The sequence below is a fragment of the Protopterus annectens genome, chromosome 10.part0 (genome assembly GCF_019279795.1).
Source record: "Protopterus annectens isolate FY-2018-M chromosome 10.part0, PAN1.0, whole genome shotgun sequence".
NCBI classification, from domain to species: Eukaryota; Metazoa; Chordata; order Ceratodontiformes; family Protopteridae; genus Protopterus; species Protopterus annectens.
In genome coordinates this window covers 97,176,610-97,198,926 of record NC_056744.1, presented here as the reverse complement: position 1 = coordinate 97,198,926, position 22,317 = coordinate 97,176,610, and positions in this window count along the sequence as shown.

Below are 22,317 nucleotides of genomic sequence, written 5' to 3'. Positions count from 1 at the left end.
CAAATATTTTATCTATTCTAGTTTGGGTACCAAATCTGTGATCTTGATGGGAAAACAACAAATATTTATCTTCTTTAAATGTGAAAGTATCTACAAGATGAAATGATTCTACCCACTTATTTAAAGCTTTTGATACAGCAGATGTACGCAGTGATCTATTATTTGTAGTTTCAGAAATATTAAATATACAGTTAAAATCTCCCCCTAATATTAAATTGCCTTTATAATTACTGGAAATTAAATCCAAGTGTTTTTTAACAGTTTCTGTTCCAATGCCTGGGAACCAGTATAGATTGGCTAGGGTCCATATTCCATTATTATATTTAACTATTACTAATGCCATAAGGCCTTCTTTATCTTCATACTTATAAATTATTTCTGGGTTAATCACATTTGTTTTCCATAAAATTGTTACCCCTTTTGCCTTTGTCTTATAAGTGGATTGCGTCAATATCATATATTCCTTAGGATTCCATTTGTAATTGTCATTTGTTTTGAAATGAGTTTCTTGAAGGAAGACAATTTGTGCTTTGTTCAGTTTTAAATATTTCAGTAGATTTTATCCCTTGCTAGGAATGTTTAAGCCATTGGTATTTAAAGATAATAAAGTTAAATCCATCTTAGGTTATTTAGATTATGTATTTTTTGTTTTATTGTGACTATTAAACATTTTCCTCTGATAACTATAAAGTATATGTTTGCGCTTTTAAAGGAAATTATCAGTTTTATACTTTGAGTGTTTACCAATAAAGTAATGTTTTGGTAGGCATACTAAAAATATTTTTGTGAAATAAATGTAAATTAATAAATGCTATCAAAACTAAGATCCGCACTAGCCATGGAATGAAAATCATTCCTAATCTGATGGATAAACCTAAGTCCATCAGATTATCACTCATACCTTGACAGGGAATATTTGTAATAGGAATAAGCAATATTTATATTATTTTTAACAGAAATAATACTATTGTAGATTAGCTAGAATTCTAATACAATATAAATGTCTACTTATTGTATAAGCAATTAATATTTACATGAAAGATAGATGACAAGCAATTCAGTCATAGTAAAGTAGGATGTATCATATATAAAACCTCAGTAAAATATTATAGCACACAGTTATTTAACATATTCACCCTTATTGATGAAGTCTTTCAAAACTTATTACTTAATATAAATAGATGGTAATAATATTTATACCTAATGTTTATAATACAGTGTATTTTACTGGATATATCAGAAGTTATATTTCATTGTTTGCCAGCATTTAAGTAATCACTTTGTTTGTTGCTAACTTACTTAAAGCATTAAGTTTGTTTTATGTGAATATTAAAGAAAGTTAGTGCATTTTAATTATCAGTGCATCCTTCTTCCCCCCATTTCCAACACATAAGAATTTTCATATCTGTCATTTCTTATTATAAAATGAGTGACATTATAGGTTAAAAACAACAAATTCACTTATTGTGATTAATGATTACAAGTTCCCTTTCCATATTCACAAATTGCCATTTTCTGGCATATACTGAAAGTTTTTAGATTTAAATGGCAACATTCTATTTTGTATAATCAGCAAAGGTTAAACTGAGTGATTGTCAATTTAATACTATTTGTTCAGAATATGATCATTAGATTCTGTGACATTCCTAGTTCAGGCTTCTAATGTTTCCCTTGAACAACTTTGTCAGTTTGATGTCATGTATAAAACATTAGTTACCTTCGTAACAGCTTAAGTATTATGTATGGTCAAGATGGGTTACAAAACCACAATTCAAGATAAAGCAACTATATGACTTGTTATGCACATTTACGTATATGAGAAAATCATCATGCTTCCCCTTGATGATAAATATAGTGTATGTCATTTTTGACAAGTTAAAATAGTAGTGTTATTATACATGACCCCATGTTATTAAACTGAGTGTCTATTGTTAATTTAATACTCTTTGTTCAGAATATGATTGTTACATGCTGTGACATTTCAAGTTCAGGCTTCTATTGTTTCTCTTGAACAATTTTGTCAGTTTGATGTCATGTATAAATATTAGTTACCTTGGTAACCGCTTAAGTATTATATATGGTCAGGATGGGTTACAAAAACTACAATTCAAGTTAAGGGAATTACATGACCTGTTATGCATATTTACTTATATAGGAAAATCATTGTGCTTCCCCTTGATGTTCAATGTAGTGTATGTCATTTATGACAAGTTAAGACAGTAGTGTTATTATACACATGTCCATGTTATTAAATCCTGTCTTTCATATCTAAATTCAGCAGACTGCTTCATCTTATATGACGATTATATATTTTATGTCTAGATTTACTAAAATCATACATTGCATAACTATTGTGTGTGTGTTTTTTTTTTTTTTTGGCTGTTGCTTAGTTATTTGAGAGACCACAAGCTGTAATGTTTATTCTTATTATTAGCTCCTTCCAAGCATGTTTATACAGTCCATAGACTTTAAATTATGAGACCTTCTAGTTTCTTATTTGTTATATTTCCATCCTTACATACACACATATCAGTACTTCAAGCATGGGAAACAATACCCATCCAGTTTTGCCAAAATATGATTCACTAGTTCATGTGGTGTGTTTCCAGGTTGTTCTTAAAATATCCAAACCAATATTTGTCCTGTTCCATTTTACCAGCCTGTTCCATGCAGTGGCCACTTTGCCAGTGAACCACTCAACACACCTTCCATTCCCACAGATATTACCACAAAGGAAATCTGATGACTCTCTAGCACTTCCTGGCAACCCCAAACACCCCTAAAATCAGCTATCCCCATATAACCAACACATCCAAGCCAGCTCACCTCCCAGATCAGTGCAAAGGGATCTCCACAAGACCAAGTGCTCTTAGTCTTTCACAATAACTCAGACTTCCACTCTTATGTAAGTCCTTAATGTGTTTGGACCAAAATACATTTTAAATATAAAATTGCGCTTATTTATTTTTTTATTAAGAATCAACTTAATGAGCTAAATGAAGTGTTGGGAGACCATCAATATGTGTACATCTGGTTTAAAGCAGCCTTTTTATTACATATATATCTATCTATATATATATATATATATATATATATATATATATATATATATATATATATATATATATATATATAAAGTTCATTTGATCGAAAACCAGTATTCAAAGCATAAAACTGGGATTTATTCCCATCCTCAATGTCGTGCAACCCTGGAGTTGGTATATATAGTTAGGGGGTGTGGGGGGAACTGCCCCCCACATTGGGGGTGTGGGGGCGAAGCCCCCCACCTATTTTCATTTAAAATCTGTACTTTTTGTTTAATTTTCTTCTTTTAAAGGAAACTGGGTAGGGGGCTGCACCCACCCCACCCTCCTAACTATGTATACAAACTCCAGGGTTGCACAACATTGGGGTTTTATGCCTTGAATACTGGTTTTTGATCAAATGAACTTTCGATCAAATGGGTTTTGATCAAATTTCAATCAAATGAAGTAGACCCCTATATATATATATATATATATATATATATATATATATATATATATATATATTTTTTTTTTTTTAACCAAAAACACTGCTGAGAATCATCTCCTCAGAGCCATTAAGCATTATCATCACCCTGTCTCTGTTACCATAGAAACCTGGGAGCATCTGTTTCTGTTAGTGTGTCTGTGTACTGCATACCAGAGACTTGAGATGCACCTGAAGCAAAGCTTCACTTCACCGCAACTTCAAGCCTAAATTCCTCCCTTTCAGTGAGGCAGAAGCCAGGAAAAGAACAGAGAGCAAACAGATAAAAAAAAAAACTCCCAACAAGTCGCTACAACAAGAGATAACACATTCTTCATGCCTTCCCACCTCTCACTCAGCAGATGCATAAACAAACTATTCTCTACCAAAATATCCCAAATCACAGTTTTATCCACCCTCTTCCCCTGGATCCAGGCTAAAACACCAAATCTCTTCCTAATACACAAGCATCAGTAAACTTCGATCACAAGCCACAACCCACAGCTTCCCAGAGACCTAAATGGCAACATACATCAGCTCCCAGACACAGCTGCATCCACACACACCATGTCAGGCTTAATCAAACAGCACTCAAAGCTATGATACCTGCCATAATTAATATTAACTATGCTTAGACAGAATAATAATGACATTTGTACACTCCACGGCTGCATCCATGCACACCATATCAGGATTGATCAAACAGCACTCGAAGCTATGATACCTGCCATAATTGGCATTTAGGAAAAGAAATGTATCCAAACAAGCCAAAAGTCACCCAGTAAGAAATAAAATATTGGGAGAAACACGAACAAACCAAGAATTGGTTTTAAAGGTACCATGTCCAGATGTTATGCTGATTGTAGGTGTCATGGTTTGATTTATCTAGATAGATGCAGAAATTGTATCTCATTTTATGTGGGGAAAACAGAATGCTTAAAGAACAAATTCTTCAGCATCTAGTTGATATTAGACGTAGGAATTTGCTTAATGCCCTGGCTAAGCATATATCCATATCTCCTGGACATAGTTTTGATTTTATAGTGTTACAACTTGCACAAATTAATAAAAGGGGTAGTGATTTTAATAACAAACTTGAAACTGCTGAAACTAAATGGATTGTTAAACTACAGGCAGATAAGCTACCTGGCATCAATGCATATGTACCTTTAAAACCAATTCTTAAAAAAGTAGTATACATCAGTAATTGGGTAATCTTGCTGATTGGCCACCTGCTATATGGTTTTATTATTTAATGGCTTTTACTTATTTTATTTTGTGGATCTGATGAAGCACATTATGTGTGAAAGTGCTTATCCTATATTTTTGCATTAAAGTTTTTGGAATATCAGTTATAAGCTTTTGTTGATGCCTGGTTTGTTTATGGTTCTCCTAATAATTGATATTAACTATGTTTAGACAGAATAATAATGACATTTGTACTAGCTGCCAGAAACAGCTGCATCCACGCACACCATATCAGGATTGATCAAACAGCACTCATAGCTGTGATACCTGCCATAATTGATATTAACTATATTTAGACAGAATAGTGATGACATTTGTACTAAGAGTTTGCTACTATTATTTAACCAGGATATACATGACATTTCTAAATCAGACTTTAACTGAAGAAGGCATTAGTCTCCATGACAGCATTTTTTTTCAAAACACTCTACTGTTACTGTTATTATATTTGATGTTTATTTGTTACATTTCAGTCTGAACTCTGATGAATGGTACCTTGTTGAATTAGTTAATTAATTACTTAAATTATAAGTAAAAACAAAAATGAACAAGGTAAGTATTCATTGAGTTCAAGTAGGGGAATTGAAACTTCTATGTTTATATCATATGCTGCTTTGTTTGGCTTATATATAATGTAAATAGTAACCCATCTTGACCTACCTTTGTGAAAAATTACTGGACTCTTTGAACATTCTGAATAATTCATTACTGTTCTCAGTTGTTTAAGAAACCCTCCTTTTTTAAAAAAATAAAAACAGATGACAAGTGATGTACCATATCAGTTGATACTTTGAGAGATTTAGTTGTAAGAGTTATTTTTGGGACAGCTATCTTGGAATCAGTTTTTTTGTTTCTTCTTTCTAGCATCAGTCCAAGGATTTGTTTCTTTTATTCTTTTAAGAGTAGGAGCCATCAATTCCATTTCTTCTGGGAGAGACACTATGTTGTTGTTTTTGATGAATATAATAGCTTCATCTAAGTCATTAAAGGTTTTCATCTCAATGGCAAAAAGTATTTTCATCTAGCTGGAAAGGCCAGCTGTGCTTTAATGTTTTGTTTCAACAGTTTTATTATTGGCCAGCTTTTTAACTTTGCTCTAGTATTCTAGAAGAATAATCATTGTCAAACCGTATTAGGCTTTGATTATATTTTAAGGGTGATTTTCTCCAAGCAGATTTTAATATTAGTTCCTTGTCCAGAAATGAAAGAAATTTTATAACTATGGATCTAGGTGGAGTACTTGTTGAGTTAGAAGCAGGTTTCCTCAATGCTCTATGCACCCTTTTAATTTCAAATCAAAGTCCCCTTTCAAGTCTAAAAATTCAGGAATCCAGGTTATTAAGAATTAAATAATGTCTTCTCTTTCAATGTTTTCAGGCAGACCAAAGATCCTTATGTTGTTTCTCCTTTCCCTGTTTTGTAAGGCATCTATTTTGTTAAGCAGCCATGTATTCTGTTTAAGCAGAAATTATTTTTGTAATTCTTCCTCTTTGAGTCTCCCTTCAAAGAAGTCTCTATATTTGTTATTTTTGTATGATGTTGCTGTAATAGTTCCTTAAGAGTATCAGTCTGTTTTTGAGAATTTAATTTGAGGTTTTCTAAGTCATTTTTAAAGCCATCCATCTGCAAACTATAGTTACTGTGAGGTAGATGTCATCAATTGCAGTTCTTTTTTCAAAGCAGCATCTGGGTGAGAATTCCTTGAGTTATTCATATTCAGTCTCAATATATTTCCAAGTTAGTTGACAGGAAAATTTTTGTATATCTCCACCAAAACTGATATTTATGTAGTTTAGTAGTTTATCTATAGATTTCTGATGTTTTAAACTTGAAAAATAATAAAACTTTCCTATATTATTATACTAGTTTATGGAGCTCTCAAAATTCACTGCTCTCAGTTGGCCATCTAGGCTCTGCCGGCATATTAAACTCTTCACACCAACAATGAATTGGAAAAGACACAAAAAACAAAAAAAAAAGGTTAAGCTGTTCAAACACCACCAGTTTAATACTGATTTGGTACCATGACGATTCGCCTTCTCAGGATAATTCAACGGTTAATAAATACAGGATGAATGCCCATTTAGAAAATCGATTATTCAATTATACAACTGGAATTAATTTAACTTAATTTGACTTCCTTAATGTATCAAATAACCTTCATCACTAAAAATCATTCCTTTTACCAAACATTCTTTTCTAATGCAAATCCCCTAGCGTACAATGTTCCAAATTTTACGATCATTTTATTTTCTAATACATTTAATTTCTGAATAAAATTACCCCCCAGGAAGAAACAGCTATGCTAGTACAATAAAGAAATCCCTGATGAAAGTTTATGAAAGTGTTCTGCTGCAGGATTTTTAAAGTTTCGATTTCTAATGTCACTCAAGTGTTCCAGCATACGAATCTTGACTTTCCTTTTAGTTTGACCCACATACCACTTAGGGTTAGTACATGCACAACCTATTATATGTACCACTCCATATGACTCACCATCAAACCTATCATGAGAAATGAACTTGTTTCCATTGATTGTAGTTCCTGATAAGTTTTTTAGCAAAAGGCATACCTTGTAATGACCACAGGCAAAAGTGCTTCTAGAATTCGGGGGCACAACATATAATCTTTGTTCAAAATGTAGCATTTCCTTTAAATTATAAAATCTACCATATGAAAATATGACAAATTCAGGAAACAAAGCTCTAACTGTTTCATCAAAAGACACTAAATGCTAACTATTTTTAAATATTCACTCCAAAATAGGAGAAAATAGAGAATATTTAGTTACAAAAAACATACATCTTTTCCACCCCCACACACTTCCAATTTTGACCAAAATGAGTATTACCACCCTTATTTTTCTTTACATCTGAAACACCATCAAGTTTCATTCTAGCTTTCATCAACTGGTCAGTAGAATAACAAGATTCTGATAATCTCAAACTCACCTCTTTTAAACTCACTTCTTTAAGTCTTTTATCAGAAGTGTTACTACAAAACCTTCTCATTTCTCCAAATGGTAAAGAATCCAACAAATGTGGTGGGTGCATACCATACATGAAGTATGAAAAAAATTAACTACTGTCTTTTTAACATAGTGCCAATACTGAATTTTAGAATCATTATCAACTTACAAAATCATCCATATACCTAATAGATTTTTTATGTAAGTCATATGTGAATTCTAAACCATGTTTGATTTCATTAAGTTACATCAAAAAAATTCTTAATTAGTCTCTCTTCCCCTACCATATGAATAAGAAGGAGTCAAGAAATATCTTGTATAAAACCACATGATTCCTAAATAATTTAGTAGAATACTTCACTTTTCTCTCAAAATTCCCCACCTAAACAATTGCATATGATGCAGCATATAAAACCCTCATTGTCATTCCCTTTTTCTGTAAAACAAATTTACTTCCAAAACTGAAGTAGTTGTGTGTTAAACAGAATTCCAGTAGCAAAATCAGAAAAGAAGTCCGAGGACCTTCACCAATAATATTAAAGACTGCCTCCAAAAAACATTTGTGTTCAATGTTAGTATATAAAGATTTAATATCAACTGTTACCCAATAAAAGTCATCATTTCAACTAATTTTCATTACACTTTCTAATAATTCTTGAGTATTATTTACATGTGCAGGCACTCTTTGTAAAAATTTTTCAACTGAAAATCCAAAAAAGTGCCCACATTAGATAAGAACCCTCTCCCCAAAATAACTGGTCTACCAGGGGGGGGTTATTTAAGTCTTTGTGTACTTTTTGAATGGCATAAAAAATAGGATCAACCAGTTTAACTATAAACAAATTCCTGACATCATCAGATGAAAAAAATCTCAGCCTCTCTCCCCTCATTCTAGCAAGTCCAGTAGCTCTAAATTAAAAGAGGCCACAGGACTACTTGACAGTTTAACATAATCATTTGGATTATCTAATAAGTCATGAACCATGTTATTATAGTTATGTTTTCTAAAGTTACCCAATTACTCCCTTTATCTGCCTGCCTAAAAGATGTCTGTTTGCTAGCTTTTTAAGCCCTTGTAAAGTTTGCAATTCTTCTTTTGACAAATTAAACTGTTTCTGAACTTTCAAAAATATATAATACACATGTTCCACCTTTTTAAACAAAACTTTTTAAAAAAAAGACAAATTGCAGAACTATTTCTAGGAGGTACAGATTGCTAACATAAGATAAAGCAGGGACAGTATGTGTCCCATAAGCAGTACAGAAATTATCAGAAGATGTTTCACTTTCATCATTATTACCTACAACATCATTAAATTCATTTTCATAAATTCAAAGGTTTAACAATGAATCTTCCCAATTATTTTCCCTAGCTTCAACAGCTTCAGAATCATCTACATAATCTTGTTTAGCTTGTTTGTCAGCAAAAAAAAAAATAAATACAATTTATTACAAAACTTACTGATATCAATAATTAAGTCCAATAAAGTTGGTATTCTCATTGGAACAAATTTTATACCTTTGAATAACACACTTTTGACTTCATGGGTAACAAACTTGATATGTTAATAATGTTCAACTTCTGAGAATAATTCTCAGAAGAAGCAGTTGCAACAGTTATCTCCTTTTCATGTAACACTCTTACATCTTTCTGCCTCGACCTCTTCTCCTTTTTCCCTTGTCTCAACTGTTCTGCTAGTAGGAAAAATCCCCTTTGTTCCAACCAATTCTTTCATTTGTTCGCACATTATTTGTATGCTGAACATCCTCAAAGGATAGGTTTTTTCTGTTTGAACTAGTATCAACTGAAGAAACAGAAGAATCGCTACTAGCACCATTACGGCTTTCTCCAGATTTGACCTTTGACCTACTTCTGTGAGACTTACATTGCCAAGAGAAAATTAAGCCAGCTTCGAAATCCTTCAGGTCCCAATTACATTTCTTCTTTTTTCAGGAAAAAAAATCTCAACCTCAGCTTTCTCAATTTTAATTTTAATGTTCTTCATCCTCTCACAATAAAGCACTTTGGAAACCTCAGTGCTTACCATGTTTTAAAGGTGCAAATTTCTTTTTGAATTTTCTCATGCAACCTTAAATTTCTCTTCACCAGAACCCATAACCTTCCCAACATGTACTGAAGTGAAACCTATTTCCATTCATCTAATAACTTGGCTTCTTCCTCATTAAAGTCCATGCAGGTAAACAGTTGAAACTTAAACCACGACGAACAATATTTAAGTTGATATATTTTTCTAACAACTTAGTGTCATAGTATAATGCTATCTCCTTAAGCATTAACTTTTCCAACAGTAGAAATTTATTGTGATCATCATCTCCATTTACCATTAGCCAGGGATCACTAGTCACCAATTTCTGTTCTCTCTCTCTATTTAATTCTTCCATAAACATTTCCACTTGTACATTTTCTTGAACTCCACATTTCTGTGCTTTATATAGGTTTTCATAACATTTCCAAAATATGTCTATTTGCATTACAATCTGTGCTGGTCACATTTTTTTAATCATTTTGCTCATCTTCCAAATGGTTGGCTGCTGACATTCACCTGCATAAATCAACTGACAAAAGCTGATTTAAGTATACTTTTCTCTGCACTTATTTAAGATTAGAAATTTGTAGATAATTGTTATATATAATATAATGTGTGTGTCTTTCGGCTTTTCCCGGTTAAGGCCACCACAGAACTCCGGTAATGTAATGATTGGGAGTAGAGTTTTTTTGCTGGCTGGCTGCCGGGCCTAACCGCAACCTTCAAACGGAACGCTTATTCACGCATGTCGCGCACACAGTAGACGCTTTTAACTGAGCTGTTATATATAATATAATACAGGGAGATAATGCAGTCTCTAGCTTCAGTTAGTCTCCCAACCCCCCTCCCTGTTCTTGTTGTGGTATTAATCTTGGTGGCTTTGGAATTGCTCACCCCTGCTGTAAATCTGTTTTTGGACACTCCTACTGGACCCATCTCATTTGCTCACTCAACTGAGTACAGTGAGATCATATTTTGATTTCAGACACTCCTACCAGTCCCATCTCCTCTGCGGTGTACAGAGAGAGCACTCAGGAAGGACATCCCCTATAGCATTTTAATCTGCTCTGTTCCCTCACTCTCCACAAAAAAAAATACTAAACAGTTTTTGAGCTGCTCTTACATAATTGTTTTCTACCTTAATTTGCTGTTCTGTGTGCTTTTAAGTGTTCAGTTGTTCTGATTTGATTTTTCATAAACTTGTTTTTGTCATTTTTTTATCTTATCTGCATTTAAACTGTATATACCTTCATTTTGCTACACACTCAAGTGTGCTATCTTGTACTGCATTTAAAGTGTTTTTGCTACTGTCATTAGTTCATTCTTTCTAATACAGAAAGAACTTTTTGAAAAAGCCAACCCACTTAATTAAAAAAATATATATACATATACATATATATATATATATATATATATATATATATATATATATATATATATATATACATACATAAATTCCAAGCTTATTTTCTGCCTTTCCTATAAGTAGTCTAATACAGATTTGCTATATCCAGGACTGTTTTGTAAGCTTCTGTGTCCCAAGCCTTTCTGTGTTGGAGGGAAGCCTTCTAGCTTATCAGTGGGAATAGTAAGCACTAGGTAGCCTGTCTACAACAAGATCCAGATACAAATTCTTAGTTTTAGCACTTGAATTTGCTTATCTGTGCTCAGCACTTGTTCAGAATTTGTTGTGAGCACTAAATAAACTATAAATTACTACAGCACTCACCCTTCCTCATTACCTAGAGGAAAACAGTTTTGGTACTTACTTTCCTCACTTGCTTAGAGAAAAACAGCACTTGTACTCACTTTCCTCACTTGTCTAGAAGAAAATATTTTTTTATTCAGGCATGTCCATGGGTCAGCTCCCAGTGTTTTCTCCTGTCTATCTGATGAATCTGGGCATCTTGGGACAATGTAGCAATTGCCTCATGTACACAGACAACCCTCTCCTCCCTACCACCCAACATTACAACCTGTGAGAGATGCACTTATCTAGCCAAACTGGAGGTAAAGCTCTCTCCAACCAAGACTGAACTTGATTGTCAAGAGGAGAAGGTAAACACTTGCACCACATCACACTCATCACATAATCCCACTAAGCCTACACCACCAAAATACACACATAGAAACACAAAAACATTTGCGGAGGCTCTCAATAATAATCTGCTTAAGCAACAGAGACCTCCAAAGCAGAAATGCAAGCAACCTCCCACCACCAACACAACCCAAATGACACACAGCCCACAGACTCAGTGTGTCACTCAACCACAGCCTATAAGGCAAAACAACGTACCCAACACACTAGTCATAGGTGAATCTATAGTCAGGCACACTGATGTCCCACTCACCAGGCTAATCAAGGAGAAGGTCACTGTCAACTGCCTGTCAGGTGCCAGGATCCACCACATAACCCATGCACTCAGGGCACTCCACAACAAGTACAAATATGACTCTGTGATTGTCCATGTTGGTGTGAATGACCTGAGACATACCTCCCTGGTCTACATGAAAAGAGACATGGAAGAACTCTCCGATCTTGTAGCCCAGGCAGGTGTGACCCTAGCCCTGAGTAGCATCCTGCCATTGCCCAAAATTATACTGCAGTACAAGGACAAAATGATTGACCTCAACATTTGGCCAAGCTCCTGGTGTCATTCTAAGGGGATCCAGTATCTGTCTGCCTGGGACGACATCGTCGACAGACCATGATGCTTTGCCAGAGATGGCCTGCACCTGTCACACCTGGGATTCTGGATACTGGCAAAGGCTCTTGTCACCCTTATAGTGCCTTTTTTAGGCAAGGTTCAAATGACAAATTTACCACCATAACAGGAACAGGCAAGCAAAAACTGAGGGTAATGCTACTCAATGCTAGAAGTCTAAACCTCAAAATGCACTCACTCCAGGCACTCCTTAAAATGGAGAACATCGATGTCTGTGCAGTGACTGAGACCTGGTTCAAGGCTCCAGAGAGCACCCCTGCATTACCAGGCTATAACTCATACCACACTTTTCAGCCATTTAACCTGGACCAGAACACCAAAGGGGGAGGTGTGTCCATATTCATTAAGGATATTCACACCTCCAGGCTAGTTGTTCAGCATAATGCAGCCGAGGTTATCCAAGTGCAACTAACTCTGGGCAAAACTGAAATCCAAACTGTAGCTTGCTACAGATCCCCCACCATGCCCCATGAATCCCACTCCTCTTTTCTTGATATACTGGAAAATATTAGGGTTCAAGCAAGCACCCTAATATTGGGCGATTAAATCTACCCCACCATTAACTGGTAAAACTACTCATGTACCAACTCCTTCACTCAGCACTTTCTGGAATTCATAAATTTCAATGCCCTGGATCAACTTATCTACACCCCCACCAGGGGCAACAATATCCTAGACCTAGTCATTACCAACATGAGTGACCACACGTGAAGTCAACTCCTCGTTGGTCCGATCTGACCATAAGCTAATCACCCTAGATATCCACATCCCGCCCCCACACCCCCATTAAGGAAACCACGGTAAAAAATGTCTCCAAAGCCAACTTCATGCTTCTTAAGACAGAAGTGGTGAACTTCATGACACAATACAGTTATAACTGCTGAATCCTACACAAATGCACTCTATAAGCACTTACACAAGTGCATGGTTCATGCTATCTAGAACCAAGATGCTATCCCCCAAAAAAAGGAAGCCAATCTGGTGGTCCCCTGCTATAAACAAACTCTACAACAGAAGGAAGAAATTGTTGCAAAAGAGAGTAAAATCCCATGAGTGGAGGAGCTCCCTGGTCAGCCTCAGCAAGATGCTGAGATCCCTTATAAGATCCTCCAAAGATAGCTATGAAAACAAGATCACCACTGATTCTAAGGACAAACACAAAGCATTCTATAGCTATGTCAAGAATCTCAATGGCAACACCCAGATCAGCTCTGAGTTACAGCACAATGGCACAAAAATTACAGAACCAACTGATATTGCCAACATCCTGGAAGATAGGTTCAGTGCTAACTTTACCCCCCCTCTCACCCCCTAAAGGGCCCATATCTATAAAGGAAGAATGCAGAGTCCCTGTAATCACAACTTCACAGGTAAAAGCAGCACTCTCTAAAGCCAAAAATGCAGCATCCATGGGACCGGACAACATCCCAGGCTGCATTTTACACGAACTTCAGAATGAACTGCCTCCCCACCTAAGCGCCATGTTCAATCATTGCCTCACGTCAGGCTTTGTGCCCACTGAATGGAGCACAGCAACAGTTATCCCACTCCACAAAGGGGGAGCCACCAATGATCCTGGGAACTATCATCCTATTAGCCTGACGAGCCTCGTCTGCAAGGCCATGGAAAGTATCATCATGGAATTCATAAACAAAGACATTGGTAACCTCCAAACTCTGGACCCCACCCAGTTCGTGTTTGTGAAATGCAGATCTTGCCTCCTGAACCTGGTCAACTTCTTTGAGGCAGTCACCAAAGCTGTAGACGAGGGTAAGGTGGTTCACACAGCCTATCTTGACCTCACTAAGGCTTTCGACACCATCCCTTATTCTGGAATTATAGCTAAACTCACTAAACTAGGTATAAATCCCTTTGTCACAAGATGGGTTGCTAACTGACTCACTGACAGAACCCACACTGTAAAAGTTGCAGACTCCAAATCTGACTTCAAACCAGTGACAAGTGGAGAACCACATGGTTCGGTCCTGGGACCTCTGCTGTTTGGTATCTACTTCTCTGAAGTAGAGGCTAACACAGAAGGCCTCTGGCTAATGAAGTTCGCAGATGACTGCAAACTAGGAGCTATAGTCAAGTCCCCAAATGATGTGGACATCCTACAGAAGGGCCTCACTGAGACAGATGCCTGGTGTCAGAGCCATGGCTTCAAGCTCAATGCCAAAAAGTGCATTGTTATCCCCTTTGGTAAAAACTCTGTACCCATGAACTACCACATAGGCGGCAGTCTTCTTAATACTGAATGTGTGATAAGAGACCTTGGGACCCAGGTGGACAGTAGTCTCTCCTTTGATAATTACATTGCCACAGTAGTCAGGAAATCCTTCAACATAGCACACCTCATCACAAAAGGGTTCTCATCCAGGAAAAAAGAGGTCATTGTTCCCCTCTACTCGACACTCATTAGACCCATTATAGAGTACAACGCCTCTTTTGGAAAGTAAATCACAAGACATCTGCAGCAGCTGGAAAGGCCACAGAAGTACCTCACAAAGAGAATTACTGGCATCAAACAGATTCCCTACACTGATCATCTCAAAAAATTCCAGCTTTACTCTTTAGCATATCGCCTACTCCAAGATGATCTCTGTCTAACATATAAAGCTATGTCAAACCCAGAGCTGTTGGACATGCTACACCTAAATAAATCCCAATCCCTCCAAGCTACATGCTCTAGGGACCTAAACCTTGTCACCACAATAAACAGGACTTGCTGGAGGGATAGCTTCCTGTCCCAGAGACTTCCCCCTTTTCATCAATACTTTAACCTTTGTCAGTCTCTCTATTTAGTTTTTGTTATTTTTTAACCATATCTCTTTTTTTCCACCTTATTTGTAAACTCCATTTTAGTTTTACCCCACTTCCTAACTATATTTTCAGGAGAAAAAACTATATTCCATAATAACTCCCAAATAATTTCTACTGTCCATTCCTTAAATTCCTTTCTATTTAACAGGTAAGTGGGGGGAAGTGCCAGTGTCTCAATTTTATTTTATTACCCTGCATTTTTATTTTAGTTATTATTGACGCGTGATCTGAAATAATTATTGGATACATATCAAAACTTTTTAAATGCACGTGTTCCTGTGAAATCTAACTTAGCCTATCTATCTAGCCTAGCCAGCTTTTGTACCTTAGGGAATAATATGTAAATTCTCTACAATCTCTTACTACTGAATTCACATCTTCCATACTAAATATTTTCATAAATATCTTCAAAAATCTACACTCTTTTGGTATATTTTCCCTTCTAGACCCCCTAGATACATCTTCACTGTTGCAAATCAAATTCCAGTCCCCACCTACAAGTAATATTCCCTGATGAAAGCTGATTATTTCAAGCAGAATTTTCTTCAGCCCCACTGCAGCAGTTTTATGTGGAACATAAATACATGCCAGCATAATCCTCCTCCCTTGTAAGTAGCCCCTAAGTTCTACAAAATCTACTATTATTATCATTTTTCTCTTCCATCACTATTGGAGCTCCTCTTTTAATTAATATAAGTAGCCCACTTTTCCTTTATCCCAGATATTCCTCGAATAACCATCATGAAATCCTTTCTTTATCAAATTCACATGCTCAGTTCTTTCCAAATATGTCTCCTGTAGCATAGCTATTTGCACTCTGCATTTTTAATATAGTTCACTACTCTTTTCTTGTATATATCTGTGAGACCATTCACATTTAAAGATAACATGTAAAAATTGTTGTCATTGTGATAAGAAGTTATTATTCCTACCTGTTATGTATAACAATTTTTTTTAATCTCTAGTTTCAGCTTTTGTATTACATGCATACATTAATGTTTGGCAGATTGATCTTTTACACAGTGTTTTGTGATATCCATTTGAACCTACATCGCATCTTAGAAAAACATTTTTGTTTTAATGAAAACTCTCAAACAAAAGCAAACATATCTCCAGAATATCCCCAGAAGCTAATAACTTAGCACATAAAACTATGTATATTTTCAAATAATGAAGTTTAACTCTCCAAATAACAACAGTTGTCCCAGACTGACAGCCACACTCATAGGCTTGAAATTAACTTACAATGAAGGTTATCCTTGCTAAGATGTATGGTACAGTCTGCATTGCTTCTACTTACACTAAGTACTGTCTGGTTTTGTCTTATCTTTATTGCTCTCCCAGACGTAGAAATCAACTAGAATGTTTTCAGAAAATATTATCTCCTGGCTATTGAAATAATGGCCAAGGGTTGTTATAGCCCTTATCAGCTTGTCTCTACAGAAACATGGAAACCAGATACACAGCTGCCTTCCACAGCAAGTTTCTCATGTTGTGCTGTGACTATTTATTTGTTAGAGGAAAACTTTTCATTACATTCAGTGTTCTTTTAGTTACTGCTTCCCTTAAAACCTGTTATTAGATCAAGCCAAGGGCCTTAATCCAATCATTCCCTTATGCAAAAGTAAGAAAAAAACATATCAATTTTACTGATATCATGCTCTTTTGTCCATGGTTTCTTCCCTTTTTACATTGCAGTGGCTACATTTCTTAGATCTAAAGAAAAAGAAAGAAAAAGAAAACATAGGGGCACCTGTTTACTTTAGTATATCTGTTACACATAAAAATAACTGAAAAAACCTTACTTTATAGCATGCAGTATACATCATGTACTACAACAATATTGTTAAGAACAGAATTTGTTTTACTTACAGTTACTTCTCTCCTTCCTCTTCCCCTTTCTTTAATATTTTTCCAAACATTAAATACATGAAGTAGGGCATATGAGTTGGAGCCCCCTACAAGTTTAACAAACTCAAAAAAGTTCAATATTTCCAGGTTTTCTTGTTCTGTCATATTTCACAGATGTAATCAATGCTATGGTATCCCACATTTATTCATTAGTTTTTGAGTTGCTGGTGTTCTTTCTGTTGATCCTCATCTCCCAAATGCAGTCTGTGGTTCATTTCCAACATACTCCTTGTTCTTCAAATCAACTCCTGTTTTGTTTTGTTTTTTTTCTCTCCAGCATTTTCCTTTGGAATATTGGAAAATGTTTCACTGGCAAAGTCTCACTTTGAGCTTTACATCAGAAGAATAAGAAGCAGAATCCCCTTCTGTTTGATAGCTCACACTTTCCTGGACAAACTGTTGTATTTCAACCTTAGCATGTTTTGCATCAAAAATTACTCTGACCTTCCAGGAAAAAAATATTCTGAAGATACCTGGATACAGCAGCTTGAATCTCATGCCTGCTTCTCAACATTATCTGATTGCTAGAATAAAGTTACTCTTCTTCTGGCTGGTGTACAGTGACTAATCATTTTACATGAACATTCTACCCTCTCCAACTTTTAGTACTTTGTCCTTCTGCCACAGTTTTGTCAGAATCAACATTTTCTGCTAGTAGGATTGCACCTTTATTATTAAAGGTCCTGGCTTTCCCATGGTCTGGTATGGAGCATACACACTATGTGCCCTTTCAATTAGCAACTCCTGCTGTGGAATACCAGTTCAATGTGCTTTCATAAAATTAAAACAATCTGTTCCTTCCAGTTTCTCTGGTACAGCAGAAAATTTCATTTTTCCATATGTGCTGTGTCCTCTAATTCTACCATTGAAATATCTCTTCTTGAGCAGTCTCATACTCAGCCAGCTTTTCTTCATTTCAACCTCTGATTTTTGCAGTTTTATCAGCTCATCTGAATATCTGTTTAAAACTTCTTTCATTTTCCCAGCCTTCTGTAACTGAGTTGATATACTCCTTCAGTATTTTGTTTATTTTAATCATCTCAGAGCACATTTGGCTTATTTTCTTTCCTTTAGATTACCGGAAGTCATGTCTTGCACCAAAGCTGGAGCTTGAAGTGCTTTTTGCTGCAGGATTCTTCCTAGCCAGTGCTTTCTCCCCACCTTTTCTGACTGGTTTTCTTTCAGGTTCTCTGAGCTTCTTTTTTTGTTGGCATCCAGGCAGTTTACTCACTAGGCAGTAACTGAACTTTACCCAAAAGGACAAATTTACTGGCTTTCTTTCCTGAATTTCTGTTTTCACACTGGGAGAGCTGAATTATGCTGTTAGTGTGCAGCCATCTTGGAAATCCTGATCCATTCTATATTTGTAGTAATTTACTGAAAAAGTTTAATTCTCTTTCTTTGGATATTATTGACATCATTATGATATAGGTTATTCTAATGTTCTTAATGGCTCAATCGATAATCTCGCTAATTCTAATTGTATTAATGTCTTTCTTACATCATTCAGAAATGTAATTTATAAAAATCCTCATTTAGAAAAATGCTTTTTTTTCAGTTTTACCAAGAGCATATAGTTCTTGATGTCTAGATACTTTCTGTCATCATAAAATGCTGTTTTTGAAAAACAGTGATTTATTTTTTGATCACGTTTAAATAATACAACTCCTTTATCAGTTGATAATATTATTTCTAAGTTAGATTTAAATCAAATTAATTGGATTTTAATATTTAGTACTAAATCTTATTTGGAACATAAAAAATATATTCAATGACAAGTTCTAACACTCACTTTTCAAAATTGCTAGAATACTTCTCGTCTTTAATTAGTAGCAATGGAAATCTGACACCTTCATTATCAAAGTTATACAAGTCAATTTTATATACAGAAACCAAAATATATAATACAGTTTGGAATTTTATTGAACAATACAATTTAGAAAAAGTAGATAATATTCATAGTGAGGAATTAATCATGAAATCAGTAGATTTAATAATATTTAATATTTAATGGAAAGTTGTTCCACGTAAATATCTACATAAAGTATTTCTTACTCCCCATTGCTTTTGTAAAATCTTTGAATTAAATGGTGAAATACGTTGGAAGTGTGAGCAGATTATAAAGGCAGATTGATATATTTTCTATGATTGTGAAAAAATAGGGTGTTTTGGAAAAATATAAAGGAGTTTTTCAAGGTTTTATAATGTGACAATCGCACAATATCTGACTTTATTTTAACAAATGATCCAATTCCCGCCCACATAAATTCATCACAATGTCCTCTATTATGGGTGATTTTAGATACTGCAAGGAAAGTGATTACCCTTAATTGAAAAAAAGATCTTTTCAGTGGGGACCCGGGAGAAAAGCTTAATTACAAACCAAAAAAAAAAAAATTACAAACATATTACAAACAATGCAAGAAATTGATAACAATCAAGTATACATAGCTTTGGTAAATACAGGTAGTATACCTATCTCTCTCTTTCCCATTTTTGGCACCATGTAGGTAGTATAAAGTTTATAAAAAATTGAGAGAGTAATATAAAAACAGGACAAAAAGAAGCTAACAAATAAACTGGCATGAAATAGCATGAGCCACCATTGGGTAATGAGTGAAGCATAGGTAATATCATGTCACTGGTGGTAAAATATTTTAAGAGATACATGTAAGATATATGAACAAAAATATAGCTAGTTGTTGCTATGTTGGTGTTACTTGTGCTAAACAGTGATAGCTAAGGTGATATTGAGGTAAAGTGCAAAAAGGAGGGAATATGATGAACTGTGAGAAGCTTTGAGATAGGTAGAAGAGATAAGACAAGTGGTGAGTAGAGAGAAATTTGGATATTAGTTTGAGAAGGGATAGAGAAATTGGTAAGGGAAATGTTTAAGAGATATTTTGGTTGTAAAAACAAAGAAGGACAGAAATTATAAGACTGGATTAGTGCATGAGCAAAGCCAGTTGTTAGTCAGGTGTTCCTTAAGCAGTAGTTTAAATTTGGATGTGTTGCTGTAATTTAGTATTATCTGAGGCATGGAATTCCAGGACTTAGATATTTGCTTGCAGAATAGACAGTTACCATAACTTATTAGATTTAGTTACTTTGAGTAGTAGTTTGATGGAGGATCTTAGTGGTCTGCTGTTTGAGTAGGGCCGCACTAAACTCTTGAGTGAATGGCAGTTGTTTGGATGATGGATGATGGAATGAATGAAAGTTAGTTGGTTGAGGAATAGGAGATTAAGTAATTTGATCCAATTTAGTTTATGAAGTGCTGTGCAGTGATGTGATCTGTAAGGGAGGGTAGTAGTGAATTTTACAATTTTGTTAAAGCAGGACTCCAGTTTGTTTAAATCTGACTTTCTGAAATTAGTGAATATTGGTGAGGCATATAGAAGGGTAGAAAGTAAATGAGACTTAGCTAGGGAGTGTCTAGTGACATCAGTTAGGTAAGGCTTGACTCTGTGTAATGAACCTAACTTGATGTGGACCTTTTTGATAGTTAAAGTGAGGTGTTAGTCAAGTTTTAAGTTGTTGTCGATTGTGACTTTAAGGAGTTTGGTGTGTTGGACAAGTTCAGTTTTAGTTTTATTGGCTGAGTAGATGGTGAAGGGGAGGTAGAGTTATCAGGTAGTTTGCTGTTGGTGAAGAGCATGTGCTTTGTTTTGTTTGAATTGAATATGAGTTGTGAGTCTGAGATGTATTTTTCAATATCCTGGAGAGATTGTTGGGTTGTTTGAAGGAATTCTGGTAGGGAGGGATCTGAACATATGACAGAAGTCATCTGCATATTGAATGATGTTTGCATGCTGGATGGACTGTGCTGAGTCTGTAGATGAATATAGTGAAAAAGAATGGAACAAGGAGTGAGCCTTGGGGTACTCCTACTGAGATTGGTAATAGGGTGGAGAGTACATTTTTCCACTTAACAGCTTCTTGGTGGTCAGTTAAGTAGCTGAGAAACCAGGAGAGGGTTGGCTGGATTAGGTTAAAGGAAGCTTGCTCATTTAGTAGCTTTTGGTGGGATACTGTATCAAAGGCTTTAGACTTGTCAAGAAAGATAGAAGAGACAAGCTGGTTGTCATTTTGAAGCTGGATGATTGAGTTTGTAAAACTAACAAGGGCAGTGGTTGTACTGTGTTTAGGGCTGAAGCCATGTTGAGATGCTAATAGGAGATTAATGCTTAGTAGACAGTTGAGGAGTTGTCTGTGTATACATTTTTCAAGAATCTTGTCTATGGGAGGGAGGATAGCAGTTGCCCTGTAGTTTGGGAACTCAGCAGAGATGCCACCTTTATGAAGAGAGATGATGTAGGAGACTTTCCAGAGTTTAGGGATATACTGCTCAGCAATGAAATAGTTTATTAGGAGAGATATAGGGTACAAGATGGCATCTGCTGCTAGTTTTAGAAATTCAATGGAGAGTTGGTCAGCTATGAGGAAGGAGGGCTTAAGTTTGGTAAGTTGTTTTTTGATAGTATTAGTTTGAATTGGCTTGATTGAAAAGGAGTTGAGGGTTTAATCTAATTCATTAGGGATAGATAGGGGGGTCTTGCTGATGTTTTTTACTAGGGAGAGTATAGAGTTGATAAAGTGTGAATTAAATTGTGATGCAATGCTATCTGTGGAGTTTGTTGTGGCTGGAGCTGGGGTTGTGATCTGTCCAGGTTTAAGTAGTTGCTTAATGGCTTCCCAAATTTTCTGGGGATTGTTTTGGTATTTTTGTTGCATTGTTGTATAGTAAAGCTTTTTGTCATGCCTGATTTGTTTTTGGGTTTTTTTGGCAAGGTTGCATAATTGATAAGTGAGGAGGGAGTCTTGATATTTGGTCATATGGTATAAGGACCAGGCTCTTTCTCTCTGTTTTAGGAATTGCATGGTGTCATTGGTAAGCCATGGTATGTGCTTGGAGTTAGAACGTGCCTTTCTAATGGGAGCTAGGTTGTTTGGGATATTGAAGAATTTGTCATTGAAATACTGAACAGCTGGGTCAAGGTGCAGATATTTTAAAGGGGACCAGTCACATTGTTTCAGAAGGGATTTGGGGAGAAATGCTTTTTGTTGTGGACAAGTTTGTAAA